This window comes from Pan paniscus, chromosome 2 (genome assembly GCF_029289425.2).
Source record: "Pan paniscus chromosome 2, NHGRI_mPanPan1-v2.0_pri, whole genome shotgun sequence".
NCBI classification, from domain to species: domain Eukaryota; kingdom Metazoa; phylum Chordata; class Mammalia; order Primates; family Hominidae; genus Pan; species Pan paniscus.
In genome coordinates, this window is record NC_085926.1 from 178,350,402 (window position 1) to 178,374,570 (window position 24,169).

The window sequence follows — 24,169 nt, forward strand, 5'->3', positions numbered from 1 at the left end:
AGTGTGCTGTATTCAGGAGACCCATCTCACATGCAGAGACACACATAGGCTCAAAATAAAGGGATGGAGGAAGATCTACCAAGCAAGTGGAAAACAAACAAAAGCAGGGGTTGCAATGCTAGTCTCTGATAAAACAGACTTTAGGCTGGGCGCAGTGGCTTAAACCTGTAATCCCAGCACTTTGGGAGGCCGAGGCGGGCATATCACGAGGTCAGGTGATCAAGACCATCCTGGCTAACACAGTGAAACCCTGTCTCTACTAAAAATACAAAAAATTAGCCAGGCATGGTGGCAGGTGCCTGTAGTCCCAGCTACTCAGGAGGCTGAGGCAGGAGAATGGCATGAACCCGGGAGGTGGAGTTTGCAGTGAGCCGAGATCATGCCACTGCACTCCAGCCTGGGCGACAGAGCAAGATTCCATCTCCGGAAAAAAAAAAAAAAAACTGACCTTAAACCAACAAAGACCAAAGAGACAAAGAAGGGCATTACATAATGGTAAAGGGATCAACACAACAAGACGAGCTAACTATCCTTAATATATACGCAACCAATACAGGAACACCCAGATTCATAAAGCAAGTCCTTAGAGACCTACAAAGAGACTTAGACTCCCATAAAATAATAATGGGAGACTTTAACACCCCACTGTCAACATTAGACAGATCAACAAGACAGAAAGTTAACAAGGATATCCAGGACTTGAACTCAGCTCTGCACCAAGCAGACCTAATAGACATCTACAGAACTCTCCACCCCAAATCAACAGAATATACATTCTTCTCAGCACCACATCACACTTATTCCAAAATTGACCACATAGTTGGAAGTAAAGCACACCTCAGCAAATGCAAAAGAACAGAAATTATAACAAACTGTCCTCAGACCACAGTGCAATCAAATTAGAACTCAGGATTAAGAAACTCACTCAAAATGGCACAATTACATGGAAACTGAACAACCTGCTCCTGAATGACTACTGGGTACATAACGAAATTAAGGCAGAAATAAAGATGTTCTTTGAAACCAAAGAGAACAAAGACACAACATACCAGAATCTCTGGGACACATTTAAAGCACTGTGTAGAGGGAAATTTAGAGCACTCAATGCCCACAAGAGAAAGCAGGAAAGACCTAAAATCAACAACCTAACATCACAATTAAAAGAACTAAAGGAGCAAGAGCAAACACATTCAAAAGTTAGCAGAAAGCAAGAAATAACTAAGATCAGAGCAGAACTGAAGGAGACAGAGACACAAAAAACCCTTCAAAAAAATCAGTGAATCCAGGAGCTGGCTTTTTAATAAGATCAACAAAATTGATAGATCACTAACAAGACTAATAAAGAAGAAAAGAGATAAGAATCAAATAGACGCAATAAAAAAATGATAAAGGGGATATCACCACTGATCCCATGGAAATATAAACTACCATCAGAGAATACTATAAACACCTCTACACAAATACACTAGAAAATCTAGAATAAATGGATAAATTCCTCAACACATACACCCTCCCAAGACTAAACCAGGAAGAAGTTAAATCCCTGAATAGACCAATAACAGGCTCTGAAATTGAGGCAATAATTAATAGCCTACCAACCAAAAAAAGTCCAGGACCAGACGGATTCACAGCCGAATTCTCCCAGTGGTACAAAAAGGAGCTGGTACCACTCCTTCTGAAACTATTCCAATCAATAGAAAAAGAGGGAATCCTCCTAACTCATTTTATGAGGACAGCATCATCCTGATACCAAAGCCTGGCAGAGACACAACAAAAAAAGAGAATTTTAGACCAATATCCCTGATGAACATCAATGCAAAAATCCTCCACAAAATACTGGCAAACTGAATCCAGCAGCGCATCAAAAAGCTAATCCACCATGATCAAGTAGGCTTCATCCCTGTGATGCAAGGCTGGTTCAACACATGCAAATCAATAATCGTAATCCATCATATAAACAGAACCAAAGACAAAAACCACATGATTATCTCAACAGCTGTAGAAAAGGCCTTCGACAAAATTCAGCAGCCCTTCATGCTAAAAACTCTTAATAAACTAGGTATTGATGGGATGTATCTCAAAATAATAAGAGCTATTTATGATAAATCCACAGCCAATATGATACTGAATGGGCAAAAGCTGGAAGCATTCCCTTTGAAAACTGGCACATGACAGGGATGCCCTCTCTCACCACTCCTATTCAACATAGTGTTGGAAGTTCTGGCCAGGGCAATCAGGCAGGAGAAAGAAATAAAGGGTATTCAATTAGGAAAAGAGGAAGTCAAATTGTCCCTGTTTGCAGATGACATGATTGTATATTTAGAAAACCCCATCGTCTCACCCCCAAATCTCCTTAACCTAATAAGCAAATACAGCAAAGTCTCAGGACACAAAATCAATGTGCAAAAACCACAAGCATTCCTATACACCAATAACAGACAAACAGAGAGCCAAATCATGAGTGAACTCCCACCATTCACAATTGCTTCAAAGAGAATAAAATACCTAGGAATCCAACTTACAAGGGATGTGACGGAACTCTTCAAAGAGAACTACAAACCACTGCTCAACAAAATAAAAGAGGACACAAACAAATGGAAGAACATTCCATGCTCATAGATAGGAAGAATCAATATCATGAAAATGGCCATACTGCCCAAGGTAACTTATAGATTCAATGCCATCCCTATCAAGCTACCAATGACTTTCTTCACGGAATTGGAAAAAACTACTTTAAAGTTCATATGGAACCAAAAAAGAGCCTGCATTGCCAAGACAATCCTAAGCAAAAAGAACAAAGCTGGAGGCATCATGCTACCTGACTTCAAACTATACAACAAGGCTACAGTAACCAAAACAGCATGGTAGTGGTACCAAAACAGAAATATAGATCAATGGAACAGAACAGAACCCTCAGAAATAATACCACACATCTACAACCATCTGATCTTTGACAAACCTCACAAAAACAAGAAATGGGGAAACAATTCCCTATTTAATAAACGGTGCTGGGAAAACCGGCTAGCCATAAGTAGAAAGCTGAAACTGGGTCCATTCCATTCACCTTATATAAAAATTAATTCAAGATGGATTAAAGACTTAAATGTTAGACCTAAAACCATAAAAACCCTAGAAGAAAACCTAGGCAATACCATTCAGGACATAGGCATGGGCAAGGACTTCATGTCTAAAACACCAAAAGCAATGGCAACAAAGGCCAAAATTGACAAATGGGATCTAATTAAACTAAAGAGCTTCTGCACAGCAAAAGAAACTACCATCAGAGTGAACAGGCAACCTACAGAATGGGAGAAAATTTTTACAATCTACCCATCTGACAAAGGGCTAATATCCAGAATCTACACTGAACTCAAACAAATTTACAAAAAAAAATCAAACAACCCCATCAAAAAGTGGGCAAAGGATATGAACAGACACTTCTCAAAAGAAGACATTTACGCAGCCAACAGACACATGAAAAAATGCTCATCATCACTGGCCATCAGAGAAATGCAAATGAAAACCACAATGAGATACCATCTCACACCAGTTAGAATGGTGGTCATTATAAAATCAGGAAACAAAGGTGCTGGAGAGGATGTGGAGAAATAGGAACACTTTTACACTGTTGGTGGGACTGTAAACTAGTTCAACCATTGTGGAAGACAGTGTGGCGATTCCTCAGGGATCTAGAACTAGAAATACCATTTGACCCAGCCATCCCATTACTGGGTATATACCCAAAGGATTGTAAATCATGCTGCTATAAAGACACATGCAAATGTATGTTTATTGCGGCACTATTCACAATAGCAAAGACTTGGAACCAACCCAAATGTCCAACAATGATAGACTGGATTAAGAAAATGTGGCACATATACACCGTGGAATACTATGCAGCTATAAAAAAGGATGAGTTCATGTCCTTTGTAGGGACATGGATGAAGCTGGAAACCATCATTCTGAGCAAACTATCACAAGGACAGAAAACCAAACACCACATGTTCTCACTCACAGGAGGGAACTGAACAATGAGAACACTTGGACACAAGATGGGGAACATCACACACCAGGGCCTGTCATGGGGTGGGGGGTGGGGGAGGGATAGCATTAGGAGATATACCTAATGTAATGGGTGCAGCACACCAACATGGCACATGTATACATATGTAACAAACCTGCACGTTGTGCACATGTACCCTAGAACTTAAAGTATAAAAAAAAAAATGCTTTGCTGTTCTATGTTGGTACGTAAAGAGCATGGACCAAGAATACTTAGTATTCAGTTCCAGGTTTTCACACAAGAACTCTTTATAACAAGAAAGCATTTTTTGAGAAACTTTCAGATTCCACTTCCAACAGGCTAGAGACTGCAGAGAAAAGTAGTCAGAAAATGAGACTCTGATTTCCAATTCTCCTATTATCATCAGCTAATGTTCAAACTTTGTATTAGTGCCTACCACCAGAGATGCTGTTGATCTTGCCAAATAATATTCCCAACATTAACTAGCCCCAATCTTCTTTGCTTCCCTCCCTTCCCCTCCTCAAGTATGTTCCCTGAACACAAATTTTGTTTCTGGTGATATAGGAGTCTGCCATGGTAATCTTCCCCAACATCTAATTCTACTGTTACCATAGAAATTATGCCATTAACCTTTACAACTATGCCGACTACTACTGTCACTACTACTACTAAAGTGGAAGAAAAGTAGAAGGGAAAAAAGAGCAGGAAGAGAAGGGGGAAGAGGATAAAAATTTTTCAGCATTTATCATGTTCCTGATCACACAATTTGGAAGTACCAGGGCAAGATTTAAACAGGAAGGCTAATGACAAATCCCACATACTTATCCCTAACTCTTATCCCCCATACTTATCCCCTCCCTAGAAGCAACTGATAATCTCTGAGAAAGCCCAAATCAAACAGTTTGACAATGCCCAAATCAAAATGTGAAGGAGCCAGACCTCAATCCCTGGCCCTCTAACTCCAGAACCCCCACCTACTTAGCCACTACCAATCCTAGCTTCTTGCATCTTGTCTCCAAGTAATTGAATGTTTAAGCAGTCAATAAAATAATGTGACCAGCTCTCTCACTTTGTTAACAAAATCAGAAACAAAGAATTCAGTCATTAATAGTAATCGCATAAGTAGGATGCTTACCAACTCCTCTGAAGTTCTTTTCCTCCAAAAGTTTGGTTTAGAGAGTTCATTAATCCTCCCATCCCAAGAACTGGGTCAGCCAAGCTGTACTTCATCCTGGAAGAATTAGATCAGTGGATCCCTGTCAACATTAGTAAGTCAATAGCTATCGAAGCTTAAACAGACAAATATCTGAATTTTCTTTTATCCTCAAAAAATTGTAGACTATACAGCACAATTGCTGAAAATTCTCAATTGAAATGTAGCAAGTAGGAAAATGAAATGCAGAGCCTCTGATTTGATAACCCTCCCTCCAGATTTATCAAGATTGCTTGTAACAGCATGGATTTTAGAGGATAAGTTACCTCACTCTCAAAGCCTAAAAGCCTCTTTTGTCAGAAATCTTGACAATTTAACTTTGGTGGAAGTACAGGTGGGCAGGCACAGGCATGTTGGCTAATGCCAGAATTCTGAATATCCTGGTATCTAAAACAAGAATTCATTATTTCTGATCTTGATCCAGCTTTGTGGTAAGACATACCTAGAATTTCTTATCATGTGCATTCTCCAAGGTTTTAAGTCCATAGTTGCTTGATACCTACATGATTAATGAACCCTTTGGAAGCTCAGAAATCACAGTAGGTAAGGCCGGAAATAGAAAGATTCCACAGAATCACCATTCCTACCCTATTAGAACTAGGAAGATTACTTCCCTATGATCGCTACACCTCTCACCCTATTACTTTAAAATTATAACTTAATACTCTTAGATGGCAAGAAGTTAAGGAATGTCAAAGCAAATAGATTCTCAAATCCCTTCAGAAGACAAGTGTATGGATGTAAATGTGGGAAAAGGTAGGAATAAAAATTTAGGAAGTAGTGCTGCTTGTGGTGAGCTAGAGAGTACATTATTGGCCTAAAAAGCCATTCAAGTTTAAAGTTTTAGAAAAGCTGTGCCAGCCAAATACATACAAGACCACTAGTTTGTAATAGCTGATCATATTTCTAGAATCTAACTCTTGGCCAGGCGTGGTGGCTCACACCTGTAATCACAGCACTTTGGGAGGCCGAGGCAGGTGGGTCACTTGAGGTCAGGAGTTCGAGACCAGCCTGGCCAACATGGTGAAACCCCATCTCTACTAAAACTACAAAAATCAGCTGGGCGTAGTGGCACACACCTGTAGTCCCAGCTATTCAGGAGGCTGAGGGACAAGAATTGCTTGAACCTGGAAGACAGAGGTTGCAGTGAGCTGAGATTGCACCACTGCACTCCAGCCTGGGTGACAGAGCAAGATTCCATCGCAAAGAAAAAAAGAAAAAAAAGAATCCAGCTCTGTTAATCATTTATTAATTTAAATTTTCTTCATTATCAGTTAACAGTTTAGATATAGATCTTATAGTTGGAAATTATCATTTCCCCTTCCTTGTGTTGTGTAACCCTGCATATAATTGTTCAAACAGTTGGATCAAGCAGTGGAGATGCTGAAAGAAAGGGTAGAACCTCATTCCCTCACTGCCTTCTGGAGAAATTATCTGTAAACTGTACAGACGAAAATGTACTCTGACTGTCCCATAAAACCACAGGTCTTGAACATGATGGCTGGATTTAACAAGGACTGCTGGGAAGCCAAGAGTAATTATATTCAGTACTTGGAGCAAGCTACACATAAATGCTTCATGTTTCAGTCCAATCATAAAAAATTTATTTCTGTAAAAATGTGGACTACTACAGGTTTTGGTAGGAGGCCCTGCACAATAAATGTAAATTAGATCCAGTACTGCAGGCCTTTGAACAAAGTAGAGGTAAGATATGTTTCCACAGATAATAATATGGTGTCCCTTGGTTTTATAACCCTAAGATATTTACCCTATAGTTTTTAGTCCCAGAATCAGTAGTGAAATTTAGGTACCTAGCTAATTTATTGTGTACTGGAGCTCATGAGAGTTAAAAGTTTAACAATATTGCCTTTGGCTATGACTATCACTAGGCTATTATTCAAAATCAGTATGACATCATTATCAATAAAAAAATTGTTCTTGAAATAAAGTGCATCTTTGGCAAGACTTTAAGAAAATCTGGCTACAGTATTAGGATACTACTGGCATACATTTTTCTGTAGGTTTATTGGTAATTTATATATTTTTTTAAATGTCTATTCATATATTTGCAAGAGCCTGTTTTTAATCAATTAATTTTAGAGCTGTAATAGAAATGCTGCTCATGGCTTTAGAAAAAAAAATTCAAGCCATACAGAAAGTAATAAAAAATAAAGTCTCCTTTCCTTCCCCTAACCACTTCTCCACTTTGGAGATCTCTTTCCAGAAATTTCCCATGCAGATACAAGCTTAGACATGTGCATAATAAATTTTAAACAAATTTATATATATGAGCCCTAAAATTTGTTCTTTATCATTTATCACTGTGTTTTGAGAAATTTTTTTCCAAATGGGCACCCCATAATTTACTTTAACAGCATTTTGTGAATGAAAATTTAGCCTTTTTTTGTTTTTTGTTTTTTTTGCTATTACAATCTATAGCACATATGATTTACTTTAGTACCGAGTCTCCATAAGGTGAAATCTCACAGACTTAAGTGTATCAATATTCTATTACCTGTGCATAATCAAATTATTCTAACAGTTATGCTACAACTCTCATAACTCCTGATGGCGGGTATGCCCAAGTTATATTATAACAAAGGAAATATAAACATGACCATGAAAACAATATCGCAGTAGATGACTGTACTTGTTAAATGTATTCTGCGAACATATTCCTCCATGCAATTGGAATAGGGTTTAGCATACCTTGATTATTTTAAGGTGCAAGAAGAGTACTGTATACGGATTTTGCCAGTATGACAAGCATACTTAAACCCCAATGACGAAAACTTCTGGCTATTTTTAGACAAAAGAATTCAGAATCCTTTGTTAGCAGGGTCAAAGACAATTGCTTCAGCAATTAAAAGTTACTTGACATTTGACAGCCTTTTAAACAAAAGAACACTAATCTTCATTGGAATCATGATTTGATATATAATGGACAATGTTATTGTCTCTACAATCAAGTGAAAATTGATTTTTAAATATGTTTTCTGCATCAAAAATACTGCTGACCAAAAATTTCACCAAGATAAAATAATATTTCAAATATTTTTATTTCTGTTTAAGCCAGTCAATATTCTAAGCATCAATAAAATAGCTCTTGCTCTTCAGCAGTTTTTATGTGACTAGATTATAATTTACTATTTTCATCGGGTAATTAATTTTATATAACTCTCCAGCTAGATGCGAGATTTCATGAACTGAAAAGAATTTATTGACATTTTTAATCCAACCCAATTATTTCAAATGAAAATGTCATAGTGAAAATATGCAGAAAGTTCAAAGGAAATTTTCAACAAACCTACTAGGATTGAATTTTTACTAGCGTAATTACTAATGTAAGTAAAGTTATCAGAAAAAAATTGAAAAACATTTCAAACTATCTGCAAATCTGGGGCAACTCTTTATTTTTTAAATATTAAGAAATAAATGCAAGCTTTTCTGAAGTATGTTTTTCATTATTTTTTAACATTTCCTGTCACTGTGTGTGTGTGTGCACACGTGCACATGAGCATACATATGGTAGAGTGTTTTCTCTTCAAATTAAAAGTTATAAAAAATTATTTCAGGAACAAAATGAACAAATTCAAATGAGGCACTACAACTCAACAATACTCAAATGGCTAAAATAAAATAGAAACTGCAGAGAAAAGAATAATTTTGCTAATATCTAATCATGATAAAAGTGATTCTAAGCTTGCCTGACTTCATTTATAAGTTTAGTTATATCAACATTTTTCTAATATAGCACTGTTGGAATGACAATAAATCCTCAACTATTTTAAGAGGAAGTCAGTAGATAATGTCTAAAATTGCTAGACCAAAAAATAACAATGTAAGTGTATCTTTTTAGAAATATGAAGGTTAATGTCAGATAAAACCCCTCTAAGACTTGAAATGCTTCCTTCTGAAGTGGAGAACTAGACTGGGTCAGATACCCTTTTAGCTTAACTTAATTTTTTAACTATGTGCATGTATCACTTGGATAAAGAAAAAGTAATTTCAAAATAATAAAACAAAGTATTGTGCAATTGATATTATTAAGATAACACTTTTGACTATACATATACTGCATATATTTCCATTACCAAACTTTAAGATATATTTACATAAGCATATTAATACTACATATAAATATGTAATTTTATGCTACAAAAACACTTTATATAGTTATGATTTTTATTTCAAAATTAGTCATTTAAAAAGTTAGTCTTACTGCTTCATAGTTACACTTCTCTGAGCCTCAGTTTCCTTGTCTTTGTGAGTAATGTCTCCGTAATAGAATCATGGGAAAAATTAGAGGTATTTATAAGTACCGCACGCTAACCGATTGAGCCACTGGAGCCACACAATTAGAGGTATTTATAAGAGAAGCTTTTCTAATTAAAATTTAAAATGCTACGCAAGTATAGATGTTTATTCGCCTTTATAACTATGGTACCCCAAAATATGAGGATCATACAGAGCCAGCAAATTTGTTTAAGGACTTTAAAAATGAGAACTAAAAGAAAAAAACACACAAATTAAGGGTTAGAATTCTTGTTTTGTCTGAAAAACAAAGATAATAAAATAACAGTTTAAGGTGCATACACAGATGAAGAATCCGTATGCATAATGTGTTATGAATTTTTTTTTGCATAATGTATCAAAGTTTTAGGTGTCAACTGTATGCCTCCCCTTTCCTCCAACTTCCCTGTATTTAATCCTTCTGCATTAATTCAGAGACACACTACCATGAGAATGGTTTAGGATTCAAAACTTTCAGGAATCAGGTTTTTACCTCCAAAAATCAAATAGGCTTGAAAGGCAAGGTTTTTAGTTGTAATAGGTGGGCTCATAGAGTAAAGAAGAGTGGTTTATGAGCTTCAAAAGACTAATAGCCTGGCAGTCTCAGCATATAAAGTTCACACCATAAACTACACAGTGTGAAATAAGGAATGCGGATATAGAAACAGTTTTTCCCACACACACGAAAAGTTTTTTTTAAACACCACTGAACTAGAAAGAAAGGAATCTGCAAAGAGAGAGAGAAGTAGAGAATCTGGACTCGGATATGAAGCCCCAGGAATGTGGGTGAGAGGAAAATAGAAACCTCTAACAATCTTGGGGAATTATAAAGCAAAAGAACCAGTATCTTAATTCCCAGAGTATAGCCAGAGGAGACTGCAAAACTTTTAGAGAAGTCACACAAGCAGCCTAGGATAGAGTGGAACACCAAGCGAGAGGGTCAAAGGATCTAAGGACACCTCACAGGCCAGATCTGGTGTGAGAGAGTAATTCATACACCTAGAAATGGGTGGCACAAGAGGCCTGGGGAGAATCAGTGAGCCAGACTGAATCACATGGTTTTGATGAGGAGATACTGTCAGGGAATGTGATGAAGGCCATACAAACTAGAGATTATGGCAGACGCTGGACAGCAGATGTAGGGGGATGGAGAAAACTATCTGTGCAGGAAAAAGAGCAGGTGACTGCAAAGCACCTAAAGACCAATGTCGGCATGACATATGAGACCACCACCTATCTCACCCATTCTGCCGGGGCTGAACTTTATTTCCTCCTGGGACAAGGAAAAAAAAGGGGGGGAAAGAAGAACCTTAATTGATAAAGTATTTACTTTTAAAAAAAGATGAGACAAAATTCACTAATACCTACATCGACCTCTAAGTAACTAGATTACATTCTCCAACAATGGCAGGAATGGAGTCACAAGACCTAAGTGCAATTATAAAGAAAGAAACTGTCATATTTGCACAGCCAACTTTATAACTTTGAAATTTGTACCCACTACAATAGCATGATGATCTGACTCTTCATCTCCACTGAAACAGAAAAAGAAGAGAAAAATTTATGCTGATTTTCCAATTATTTGATATTTTCAGTTATCTATACTCCTCTTTTTCCCCAACTTTTATGTTAAGTTCAAGGGTAAATGTGCAGGATGTGAAAGTTTGTTACATAGGTTAATGTGTCCCATGGTTGTTGGCTACACAGAGTATCCCGTCACCTAGGTATTAAGCCCAGCATCCATTAGCTATTCTTCCTGATGCTCTCCCTCCTCACACCCTCCCACCCTCCTACAGGCCCCAGTGTGTGCTGTTTCCCCCAAGGGTCCATGTGTTCTCATCATTTAGCTCTTAAGTGAGAACATCCAGTATTTGGTTTTCAGTTTCTGCATTATTTTGCTGAGGATAACGGCTTCCAGCTCTATTTATGTTCCTGTAAAGGACGTGATCTCACTCCTTTTTATGGCTGAATAGTATTCCATAGTGTTTATGTATCATATTTTCTTTATCCAGTCTATCATTGATGGACATTTAAATCAGTTCCATGTCTTTGTTATTGTGAATAGTGCTGGAATGAACATATGTGTGCATATATCTTTATACTGGAATAATTTATATTCTTTTGGGTATATACCCAATAATGGGATTGCTGGGTCAAGTGGTATTTCTGCCTCTGGGTCTTTCAGGAATCACCACACTGTCTTCCACAAGGGTTGAACTAATTTACACTCCCACCAACAGTGTAAAAGCATTCCTTTTTCTCCACAACATTGCCAGCATCTGTTGTTTGTTGACTTTTTAATAATAGCCATTCTGACTGGTGTGAGATGGTATCTCATTGTGGTTTTGATTTGCATTTCTCTAATGATCAGTGATGTTGAGCATTTTTTCATATGTTTCTTGGCTACATATATGTCTTCTTTTGATAAATGTCTGTTCATGTCCTTTGCCTACTTTTTAATGGGGTTGGTTTTTTTTTTCTTGTAAACTTGTTTAAGTTCCTTGTAGATGTTGGATATTAGACCTTTGTCAGACAGATAGATTGCAAAACTTTCCTCCAATTCTGTAGGTTGTCTGTTCACTCTGATGATTGTTTCTTTTGCTTTACAGAAGCTCTTTAGTTTAATTAGATCCCACTTGTCAATTTTTGCTTTTGTTCCAGCTGCTTTTTGTATCTTTGTCATTAAATCTTTGTCCATGCCTATGTCCTGAATGGTATTGCCCAGATTTTCTTCTAGAGTTTTTATGGTTTTTGGTTTTGCATTTTTTACATTAAGTCTTTAATCCATCTTGAGTTGATTTTTGTATATGATGTAAGGAAGATGTCCAGTCTCAATTTTGTGCATATGGCTAGCCAGTTGTCCCAGCACCATTTATTAAATAGGGAATCCTTTCCCCATTGCTCATTTTTGTCAGGTTTGTTGAAGATCAGAAGGTTATAGGTGTGAAGTCTTATTTCTGAGTTCTATATTCTGTTCCATTGGTCTGTGTGTCTGTTCTTCTACCAGTACCATGCTGTTTTGGTTACTATAGCCTTGTACTATAGTTTGAAGTCAGGTAGCATGATGCCTCCAGATTTGTCCTTTTTGCTTAGGATTGTCTTGGCTATTTGGGCTCTTTTTTGGTTCCATTGAATTTTAAAATAGTTTTTTCTAATTCTGTGAAGAATGCCATGGTAGTTTAATGGGAATAGCATTGAATCTATAAATTACTTTGAGCAGTGTGGCCATTTTCATGATATTGATTCTTCCTATCCATGAGCACGGAGTGTTTTTCCATTTGTATCTTCTCTGATTTCTTTGAACAGTGCCTTGCTGTTCTCCTTGAGGAGGTCCTTCACTTCCCTGTTAGCTGTATTCTTAGGTATTTTATTCTTTTTACACCAATTGTGAATTAGAGCTTATTTATTATTTGATTCTGCTGCTTGCCTCTTGGTGTATAGAAGAATGCTAGTGATTTTTTCACATGGATTTTGTATCTTGAGACTTTGCTGAAGTTGCTTATCAGCTTAAGAAGCTTTTGGCTGAGACTAAGGGGTTTTCTAGATATAGGATCATGTCATCTGCAAATAAAGATAATTTGACTTCCTCTCTTCCTATTTGAATACAATTTATTTCTTTCTCTTGCCTAATTTCCCTGACCAGAACTTCCAACAGTATGTTAAATAGGAGTGGTGAGAGAGGGCATCCTTGTCTGTGCCCGTTTTCAAGGGGAATGCTTCCAGCTATTACCCATTCAGTATGTTATTGGCTGTGGGTTTGTCATATATGGCTCTTGTTATTTTGAGGTATGTTCCTTTAAAACCTCGTTTATTGAGAGTTTTTCACATGAAGGGATGTTGAATTTTACTGAAGGTCTTTTCTGCATGAATTGAGATAATCACATGGTTTTGTCTTTGGTTCTGTTTATGTGATGAATCATACTTATTTGCGTATGTTAAGCCAACCTTGCATCCCAGGATGAAGCGAACTTGTTTGTAGTGGATACACATTTTTGATGTGCTGCTGAATTTGGTTTGCCAGTATTTTACTGAGGATTTTTGCATCAGTGTTCATCAAGGATATTGGCCTGAAGTTTTCTTGCTTTCTTATATCTCTTCCAGGTTTTGTTATCAGAATGATGCTGGCCTCACAGAATGAGTTAGGGAGAAGTCCCTCCTTTTTAATTTTTTGGAATAGTTTCAGTAGAAATGGTACCAGCTCTTCTTAGTACCTCTGATAGAATCCAGCTGTGACTCCATCTGGTCCTGGGCTTTTTTTGGTTGGTAGGCTATTTATTACTGCTTCAATTTTAGAACTCATTATTGGTCTATTCAGGGATTCCATTTCTTCCTGGTTCAGTCTTGGGAGGGTGTATGTGTCCAGGTATTTATCCATTTCTTCTCAATTTTCTAGTTTATGTACATAGAGGTGTTTATGGTATTCTCTGATGGTTGTTTGTATTTCTCTGGGGTCAGTGGTGATATCCCTCTTATCATTTCTGATTGTGTTTATTTGATTATTCTCTCTTTTCTTCTCTATTAGTCTAGCTAGCAGTCTACCTATTTTATTTATTTATTTATTTGTTTTTCCAGAAAACCAGCTCCTGGATTTGTTGATTTTTTTAGAAGGATTTTTTATGTCCCTATCTCCTTCAGTTCAGCTCCAATCTTGGTTATTTCTTGTCTTCTGCTAGCTTTGGGGTTTATTCTTGGTTCTCTAATTCTTTTAGTTGAGATGTTAGATTGTTAACTTGAGATCTTTCTAGCTTTTTGATATGGGCATTTAGTGCTATAAATTTCCCTCTTAACACTGCTTTAGATGCATCCAAGAGATTCTGGCACATTATCCCTTTGTTCTCATTAGTTTCAAAGAATTTCTTGATACCTTCCTTAATTTCATTGTTTTTTCAAGAGTCATTGGGGAGCAGGTTATTCAATTTCCATGTCGTTGTGTGGTTTTTAGAGAAGTTCTTAGTCTTGAGTTTTAATTTGATTGTGCTGAGGTCTGAAAGACTGTTTGTTACCATTTTAGTTCTTCTGTACTTGCTGAGGAGTGTTTTACTCCCAATTATGTGATCAATTTTAGAGTAAGTGCCATGTGGCCATGAGAAGAATGTATATTCTGTTGAATTTGGGTGGAGAGTTCTGTAGATGTCTATCAGGTCCACTTGATCCAGAGCTGAGTTCAAGTCCCGAATATCCTTGTTAATTTTATGTCTTGATGATCTGTCTAATATTGTCAGTGGAGTGTTAAAGTCTCCCACTATTATGGTGTGGGAGTCTAAGTCTCATTGTATGTCTCTAAGCACTGCTTTTATAAATCAGGGTGTTCCTGTATTGAGTGCATATATGTTTAGTGTAGATAGCTCTTCTTGTTGAATTGAACCCTTTGCCATTATGTAATGCCCCTCTTTTTCTTATCTTTGTTGATTTAAAGTCTGTTTTGTCAGTATAACCCCTGCTTTTCTCTATTTTTCCATTTGCTTGGTAAATTTCCTCCATCCCTTTATTTTGAGCCTATGTGTGTCTATGCATGTGAGATGGGTCTCTTGAAGACAGCATACTGATGGGTCTTGGTTCTTTATCCAGCTTGGCATTCTGTGTCTTTTAATTGGCTCATTTACATTTAAGGGTAGTATTGTTATGTGTAGATTTGATCCTGTCATCATGATGCTAGCTGATTATTTTGCAAACTTGTTTATGTGATTGCTCCATAGTGTCACTGGTCCTTGTACTTCAGTATGTTTTTGTAGTGGATGGTAACCATTTTTACTTTCCATATTTAGTGCTTCCCTCAGGAGCTCTTGCAAGGCAGATCCTGTGGTAATATGCTCCTCTATTCTCATATAAAAACTTGTGAATTGACCATATTAGAAATTTCTTTGCTACTTTATTCCATGAAGAATGTTCACACAGAGTCATAATACATCCCAGATGGTTTTAGGTAGTATTTTTCTAAGGGCATGGAATACACATGACTGGAAATTGGCAAAACAATTTTAGGTCATACCTAAGTGTACACTTTTTGTCTTAATGTGTATTGAAAAACTATTGCTTGAACAACAAAATGTTATTGCACAAACATTTTTGCTTAAGACAAGGCTAAAGTAAGTATTGAATTTCAATGATTTAACTCAACCTAAAGAAGAGTAGTAAGTAAATATTAAAGTATATGAATATAGCAAAAATAGAGAAAGTTTTATACAGAATACTGCAGTTTGTAAAGCATTGTACTAAGGTGATGGATTAATTATACTTTTACTTTTATAATTTTAATTATAAAAGTAAAATTATAATTTTATTTATTGAGATGGAGTCTACTTTGTTGCCCAAGCTGGACTGCAGTAGTGTGATCTTGGCTCACTGCAACCTCTGCCTCCCAGATTCAAGCAATTCTCATATCTCAGCCTCCCAAGTAGCTGGGGCTACAGGCACACACCACCACACACAGCTAATTTTTGTATTTTTAGTAGAGTTGGGATTTCACCATGTTGGCGAGGCTGGTCTCAAACTTCTGACCTCAAGTGATCACCCACCTCAGCCTCCAAAAGTGCTGGGATTATAGGCATGAGCCACTGCACCCGGTTGATTACACAATTTTAAAAAGGAATGTGGCTATAACATCTTGTGCTGCTCAATATTTCCAGTCTTCAGTTTATTCATCTATAAATCAAGGAGACTGAATTAGATAAATCCTTAAGCTCCTTATCCTGGAATTCTACTATTTGAATAACAGTCTTTATAGCATTTTTATAGGTATCAATCTTATTTCAGCATTATCACATTCAACAAGTATCGAATGAGCATCTTCTATATGCCAAACAATGTTATGAGTCCTTAGGATACATCAGTGAACAAAACACATGAAGATGCTTGCCTTTATGGAGCTTACATTTTGACTCACATCCTGTGAGGTACGTTATTATTTCCATTTTACATGGGAAGAATTTTAAGGTCGGGTATGTAGGCAATTGCCCTAGATAAGTTAGTAGGAAGCAGAGTTAGGACTCAGACTTAGGGCTTCTGATTCACAGATTGTGCTCTTTCCATATTACATACATTGTGAAGGATATGATTCAACAGGGAAACAACTTGGAGAAAAATAGAACCTGCTGCTAACCTAGATGCCTATTAGATAATATTATCATAGGCTCTTACTTGGGGTCTTTGATGATGCTGATCATTTTTTTAAATAAATGAAAACCCCAATGGCTCTAAATAAGGAATAGGTCTTATGAAACAGATGGCCTAGCAGATGGTAGATTGCTCCTTTTCTTCTTGGCACCTCTTGTTGAGAGAATGTGATATGCACGATGGTTAGGTATGTTTGACTTCTTGGGTCTTAACTAGCAGATATTTCTGGAACTGATGCTGCTTCCTTATTCTGAGCTCAACAAATTCTTAAGTACAATCTGTAGCATTTTCTTTTCTGTCACTCTTCTCATATTATGTCCAGTTATATCAACTTTAATTAAAATATTTTACATTAAAAAATGACCTAAAATATGTCAGATGTTTTAGGATAACTAACTCAAAGTAGTTATTGGAAGCCCCCAATTTCCACCAATAAGATGGATAACAATCATAACCTTTGGGCAGGTCAAAATTACATTAAATACATCTTCCAAGGAACAGAATCAATTAAGTAACAACAATATGCAGACCACCGGGATAGGTGCTATGGGAGATGTGAGGATAGTAAGACGTGACTGTGGTCTTTAAGGATTTTACAGTATAGGAAAGGCTTAAGTGAGTGCACAAAAACTGATAATGTAGGGCAGATTGTGGTAATTATCATAAAGGTAGCTCAAAGAAAGAGTTCGGATGTTCAGAGAAAGGATAACCCCCTACTTCTGGCTGGATTGGGAGGGGCTGAGGCATGACAGAATTAGGCTGAAAGTGCTTGTTACTTTGCATGATGATGAGGATTCTTACAACTAGAAATAATAAGGACTTTCCAGATATTATGTGTTTAAGTGTAGAAGTCTGCTTGGAACATGCCTCCTGATTTCCCCCTAAATCCTCACATCTCCAGTGACACATGGCAGTTATCAACTTTTATCCAATTTACAGGGAAGTTATCAAATTTGGTGGGTTGTTTTTCTGCTTGTTTGTTTGCTTGTTTTGAGACAGGGTTTCACTCTTTCACCCAGGCTGGAGTGCAGTGGCATGATCATGGCTCACTGAGGCCTTGACCTCCCAAGCTCAAGCGATCCTCCCACCTCAGCCTCCCTAGTAGCTGGGACTACAGGCACATGCCACCATGCCTGGCTAATTTTTTTATTATTTGTTGCAGAGACGTGGTTTCACGATGTTGGCCAGGCTGGTCCTGAACTCCTGGGCTGAAGCAGTATGCCTGCCTTGACCTCCCAAAGTGCTGGGATTACAGGCATGAGGTACCATGCCTGGCCAGCAGTTATCAACTTTGACTCGAACATATGTTATATGAAGGAAATCAATTGTGATGGCCTTGCAAATCAAGGCAAGCTATCTGAGCTTAGATCAGATTGCAATAGGGAATTACTGAATAATTTTGTGTAAGAAGATGGCATAATCCATGCCATATTTTAGCATGATTAGTTTCTTAGGAGTTGGGTTAGTTTCCCCGAGACAGAAACAGAAGACAGTGAGACCAATTAGGAGGCCCTTGACATAGTCGAGAGAAGAGATAATGAGGATCTGAAATAGATCTGGCACTTGTTAGAGGAAGAAGGCAATGAATAGGAGAGATGTCAAGGAGGCCTTAATGATTATTTTCCCAGTAAGAGGTGAAAAGTCGATACCTTTTGTAATAACTGCAAACTGAAAGTTGATCAAGGCTGAAAGAGATGTTAAGTAACAAATCACTAAATTCTTAGGAGCTCTAGGGTTGATTGACTTTCTTCTTCCTAACTTCATAAATTGCTAGAAAATTTTCAAATATATATAGATACAAATATATATGAATATATATACACCCAGTTTTAGTGCCTGTTACACAATTATTAGTTAAGCACAACCTAAAAGGTGAAAATCTAAAGTAAAATTCAAGATCAAATTTCCTCAAAATATTTCATGTTATATAATATAGGGTACCCTCTGATTCTTCACTGTGATTATATATGAGCATGCAATGTCATAAAAAGCAAGTGTCATTAAATACTAATAGATTTTCCTTTAACCAATAATCTATTCAATAGAATTAATACAAATATATTGAAAATAAACTGAATTTCTTATAGTATGTGTCACCCAAGGGCCTTTATAAAAGCAAATCTCTTAGAACTAAATCTCTAAGTAAAAGAAAATATTTAAATAAATAGTGCCCACAGAATGATATGAATGGAATTCAACATGGGAAAGAATCCTTTTTTTGAGTTCTGACACAACGCCATGGAACGAACCTGGGTCAAGTTCCCCTAGAAAAAATAGAAAGGTGAGTAGTCGTGGCTGTGACTTAGAGTATGTGAAAGGATTAGATTAGGCCCATTTGCTACTAAATCATGCTGAAGTCCATACCCCAAACTTTAGACACTCACAGAGAAGGGGCCGTTTTTGTAACCCTAAATGTCAACCACCAGAAATGTTACATCATATCCCAGGTTCTAACCAAATATAATTATTCACTCTCCTTGGGACATATGTCCTGAATTCCCCATAAATCCTTCTCACATCTCCAGTGACGTAAGTAATCTTTCCTACCTCTAAGTCTTCATGGGACTATATCTGAACTACACTTTTAGATTTACCATTTTCTACCTTCTTAATATTATTTTAGATATGGGTCTCCCCTATAAAGCTGTAAGTTCCCTGAGGGCAGAGTCAAAGTCTTGTTTTCACAGCCTCGTGGTATCTAGCACCAGGCTCTTTCCACAGAAATTACACATGAAGGGCTAATGAAGAAATGTACAAGCCCTCACTTTGCAAATCACACTTCATTAAGCACTAAAAAGAAAATGAGAAAAAAATCACCAGGAGAATCCTAAAAACTTATCGACCTTGTTATGTAAAATTGGATGAAATCTTCTGGGTCTCAGTGTCAATTACCAGTCACCCAGACCTATCTCAGGCTGGATTCGTTCTCCTGAAGTACTCCTGAAGGACTGTGGTTTTTTCCATGTTATTCCTCCCTTCCTCTTCCTCATTTTTTTCCTAAGTCCTCATTATAATTTTTTAAACCAATAATACAACATAATCCAAATATTTTTTTGTTTGTTTTTACAAATTGAACTTTTCTTTTTTGATGATTTTGGGGTTTTTTTCTTTATTTATTAGCTTGTCTTTCCTTGCCTTTATCACAATAATATTTCACTTTACAAAGATCACTGACCTCATGGGAAGCAATCACTCTATTTTGAACTATAAGTGGAAAATAATATTACTAAATTGCATTATGGAGCTTCCTCTCAAATTACTGTTTCTTGGGAACTGAACATACACTGAGACTCTGTCTCTTCACAGGAACTGTTTTGATCCCAGCAAAGTGCTATAGGCCTCCATCCCACCCATTTTAAATGTGTTTGTGTAATACTTTATACTTAGTGTCTTTGGCCCAGTATAATTGCTCTGACATTGGCAGACTGTGTGGGTGATCAATGGGCTGCTACCATTTAGTTTCCTATAGACTTTGATCCAAAGGACTTTAATTTGCTTTCCAGTTCCTCTCTGACTGTACATTTGTCCACACTGGGGATTAATAACAAAGGGAAGCATCCTAAACCCTCTTTATATGATGAATTTACTGTGCATATAACATGTTAAAACAATAAACTGAAAATGAGAAATTCAAAAAAAAATTAAGTCTGGCTAAGGTCAAGGGGTCACCCAATCCAGCATCTGTTTTTCCTCAAAGCATATTTCACCACTAAGAAAATATTCAAGATATAGGAAATATCTTTCGAAGCTTGAATTACTTGTCTTTTCCATTTTTCAACTCAACTAGTAGCTGAAACACTATCCAGTTCCATTGGACGATTAGCTGATGGTTCAAATTATCTTTAGTATTCATACATGACCTTGTAATTTCTATTAGATCTTTCTCTACATCACTTAAATGTTTCAATTATATATTAATTTCTTCTCAAAACTTTCCCATGAAAGGCTTCAAGTTAGGCATGGTTCTCATTTAAACTTGAAGAAATTAAGAAACAAAGCACTAGATAACTCAAAAATCTTTCTACCATAGGTAAGAAACAACAGTGCTGAAACTTGAGACACGGCTGTTCTCGGTTGCTGATCTACCTTTTTTTTTTTTTTTCACTTGATACTTTAAGATCGTTTCACCTTTTTTTGTGTCTTAGATTTTTTTACTATGCCAAACAGTACAGTAGTACATAACATGTATAGTTATCAAGAATATTGCCTCTGGAACTAGAACACCTAGATTCAAATCCTGGCCCCACTATTTAATGGCTCTAAGAGTTTAGGCAACTTATTAATTTCTCCACAGTTTATCCTCGGTGAACCATATTCCCTGGGGGTTTTCATACAGCAACACAAACAATTTCAACTGGAATGTTAGTCTTATGTATTATTGAATAGGTATTATTGACCACCCCAAAGCTGGAATTTCCCACTTTCTTCAGAGGCTGCAAGCTTCCTGCCATGTAGTTCGGAAGCCTCTCCTTCCAAACACACAAACCTTTATCCATGTCCTTCCTTTTCCTCTTATTTTTGCTCACCCACACCTAGAAATATGTATTCATTTCTTACACAGAATGGTTTCCCTTGAGGCATCACCTTCCACCTAGCAAAGCAGTTTATCACGTACTTTTTTAAGCAAGACCATACTCTTCATAGTAGGAACTCTGATGTCAGTCAGTAAAATATTATTTTTTCTGTTACATTTATATAATGAGTTTCACCAAAAAAATTGGATTCAGTTATATACTTAATTTAATCTGTTTCACAAATATTTATCAAGTTCTTGGTAGAAGTTTTCAGGAAATTCAGACAACTCAATCATGGGTACTGCCCTGGAGAAATCTGGCTCTTTTTAGCCAGTACAAACAAATGGTCAAAAGGGTAAATGGTGTATAAGAAGTCAAGATAAAATGTTATCAGAGTTTAGACTTACATGAACTCCATATAAATAGGAATAGGAAAATGATGTAAAGAATTGCTAATTTCATGTTCAATTTTGAAATGGCTGATTGTAAATGAAACCACATAAACTATTTAGCAATACAAGGAGTACTAAAGGTCATGTCTCTTTTAAGGACTTTACAAATTGTTTTAACTTGAACTTCATACTCAGAGTAATAGCAGATAGCTTATAAAGAACTAAAGTTTTGCCATATATAAATTTCCTGCAATTCCTAGGGCATGTAAAGCATGTAAATAAGGCAAAATAATGATGGCTGTTTAAGCAAAATGTACATACTAAGAAAAAAGGCAAATATACATGCAAAGAAGTTGTTATCATGTAAAAAATTATTAAATACAAAAATGTATAAGTTTTATATTTGTTAGGTAATTTGGTTTTTCATTATTTTGGCAAAAAGATGATCAAAATGAAATGACTCTGCTAAATTAAGAGGACATCAAGAGGGGAAAAACAACTCTCTCGGTAATCAGCTTTAAGTAGAGAACGATGGCCTGTGATTACACGGCAGAAAAAAAATGGAGCCATGTGAAGCACTACTAAAGCAAATTAGGTCATTAATCCTCTGACTATTGAAATAAACAACATATCTAAGTGAGTTATCTATCAAAAAAAGTGATATCACCAATGGCTCTATGCAGATGTCTAAAGGAAGACTTTTAGATATTGAATTTATTTTTTCCCCATGTTATCAGCTGTTGGCTTTTAGGATGTCCTTTCAGATGCAGAATGCCTCTGAAGGGTTTTAGAGGTAAATTTTTCATTAGGAATAGGCATCTTTTGTGCTATAACAATTCTATCACATGGTTAATTAGAGTAAATACTTTCAACATTCAATACCTGTTTATTAAATGCCCACTCTATAAAGCCCTGTGCTAGGGGTTGGTTGGACTTTAGAGAACCAGATGGTCCTGGCCCTCCTAGAGCTCACTGTTTAGCAAAGAGGGGCCTACTTTCTTACTAAGCAGCTTTGTTTCTTTTTTGAATGACTCTAAATACTATATTAGAATTCTTCTCTTAAACTAAAATCTGCCTCCTTAAAACTTTTATCCACATTATGCCTTCTGGAATCATGCAAAGTAAATTCAATCTGTCCTAAACCTGATCTTACAGGCAAAGAAGCTTTTGAAAGATTACTTCATTAAAGTCACTAAAAAACAAAGCTAATAGGACAAAGCTAAGTACAGGATCCTGCAGCCTACCATTAGTAAATTCATTCATAGTTGACATCATTTTCCACATCCTGAAAAAATTTTATGCAAAAACACATTCATTGTTAAAAAAATGGAAATACGTAATAGTAAAAGAAAGGTTAAGGAAGATGGTACATGCACACACAAAAGAGTAACAGTGAGGTGATGGATATGTTCATTTGTTTGACTGTAGTAATCATTTATGTCAAAATATTATGTTGTATACCTTAAATATATAGATATGTAAATATAATAAAAGAAAGATGGTACATTAATTTTATGTAGTATTATGCAGTTATGTCAGAGGCATGTGAACCAGAGCAACTCCATCTTGAATAGGAGCTGGGTAAAATGAGTCTGAAACCTACTGGGCTGCATTCCCAGACAGTTAATGCATTCTAAGTTACAGGATGAGACAGGAGGTCAGCACAAGATACAGGTCATGAAGACCTTGCTAATAAAACAATTTGCAGTAAACAAGCCAGCTAAAACCCACCAAAACCAAGAAAGTGATGAGAGTGACCTCTGGTCGTCCTCACTGCTACACTCCCACCAGTGCCATGACAGTTTGCAAATGCCATGGCAATGTCAGGAAGTTACCCTATATGGTCTAAAAAGGGAGGCATGAATACTCCACCCCTTGTTTAGCATATGATCAAAAAATACCCACAAAAATGGGCAACAAGCAGCCCTCAGGGCTGCCCTGTCTATGGAATAACCATTCTTTTATTCCCCTACTTTCTTAATAAACTTGCTTTTGCTTTGCACTGTGGACTCACCCTAAATTCTTTCTTGCATAAGATCCAAGAACCCTCTCTTGGGGTCTGTCTGGATCAGGACCCCTTTCCTATAACAGTTATTTCTATTTAACCAATGTTTACACAAGAGTATGTAAGATATAGGCTTTCACAGAGTAGAATATAAATTGGGGAAAAAAAACTGTGTAGAAACAGACTAGTTCCACTACAAAACCAGTAAAGTAATTTTTAGAGTCATAAAACTAAAAGGACAAAGAATATGCAAAATAAGACAGCAGACAAGGGATGATAAAAATAAAATTTTGAATTTGAAAAATAATCAATTTAACAGAACAACAACAAAAAAATGTGCCCGGGAGAGCCAAAATGTTAGCTGATTTAAAATGTATAATCCCAGAGAGGCTCAGAACCTGGATGTAATAATAAAGGTAAGGGTACCGGTGAGACTGAAAACAGAAGGACTAGTTGGAATCTATCCATATGTATGTATACATACACACATATTTACTTTCAGTGTCTTTTATTTTAAAAGATGAGAGGATAAACCAAAACATAAAAATGCCTTCAAAATTCTGAAGGAGAAATAGTCCCTACCTAGACTTCTATTCCTGAAAACTATTAATAAAA

General features: G+C 36.5%; 1 long non-coding RNA gene across 2 annotated transcripts in view; it reads right to left on the minus strand.

The window, feature by feature from the left end:
* Nucleotides 1–24,169, minus strand: part of LOC130541389 (uncharacterized) — a 195,717-nt gene that overhangs the window by 97,596 nt on the left and 73,952 nt on the right. For both annotated transcript variants that reach the window (XR_010111477.1, XR_010111478.1), the window contains exon 2: nucleotides 5,160–5,255. This is a non-coding gene — a long non-coding RNA (uncharacterized LOC130541389). The remainder of the gene's footprint in view (nucleotides 1–5,159; nucleotides 5,256–24,169) is intronic.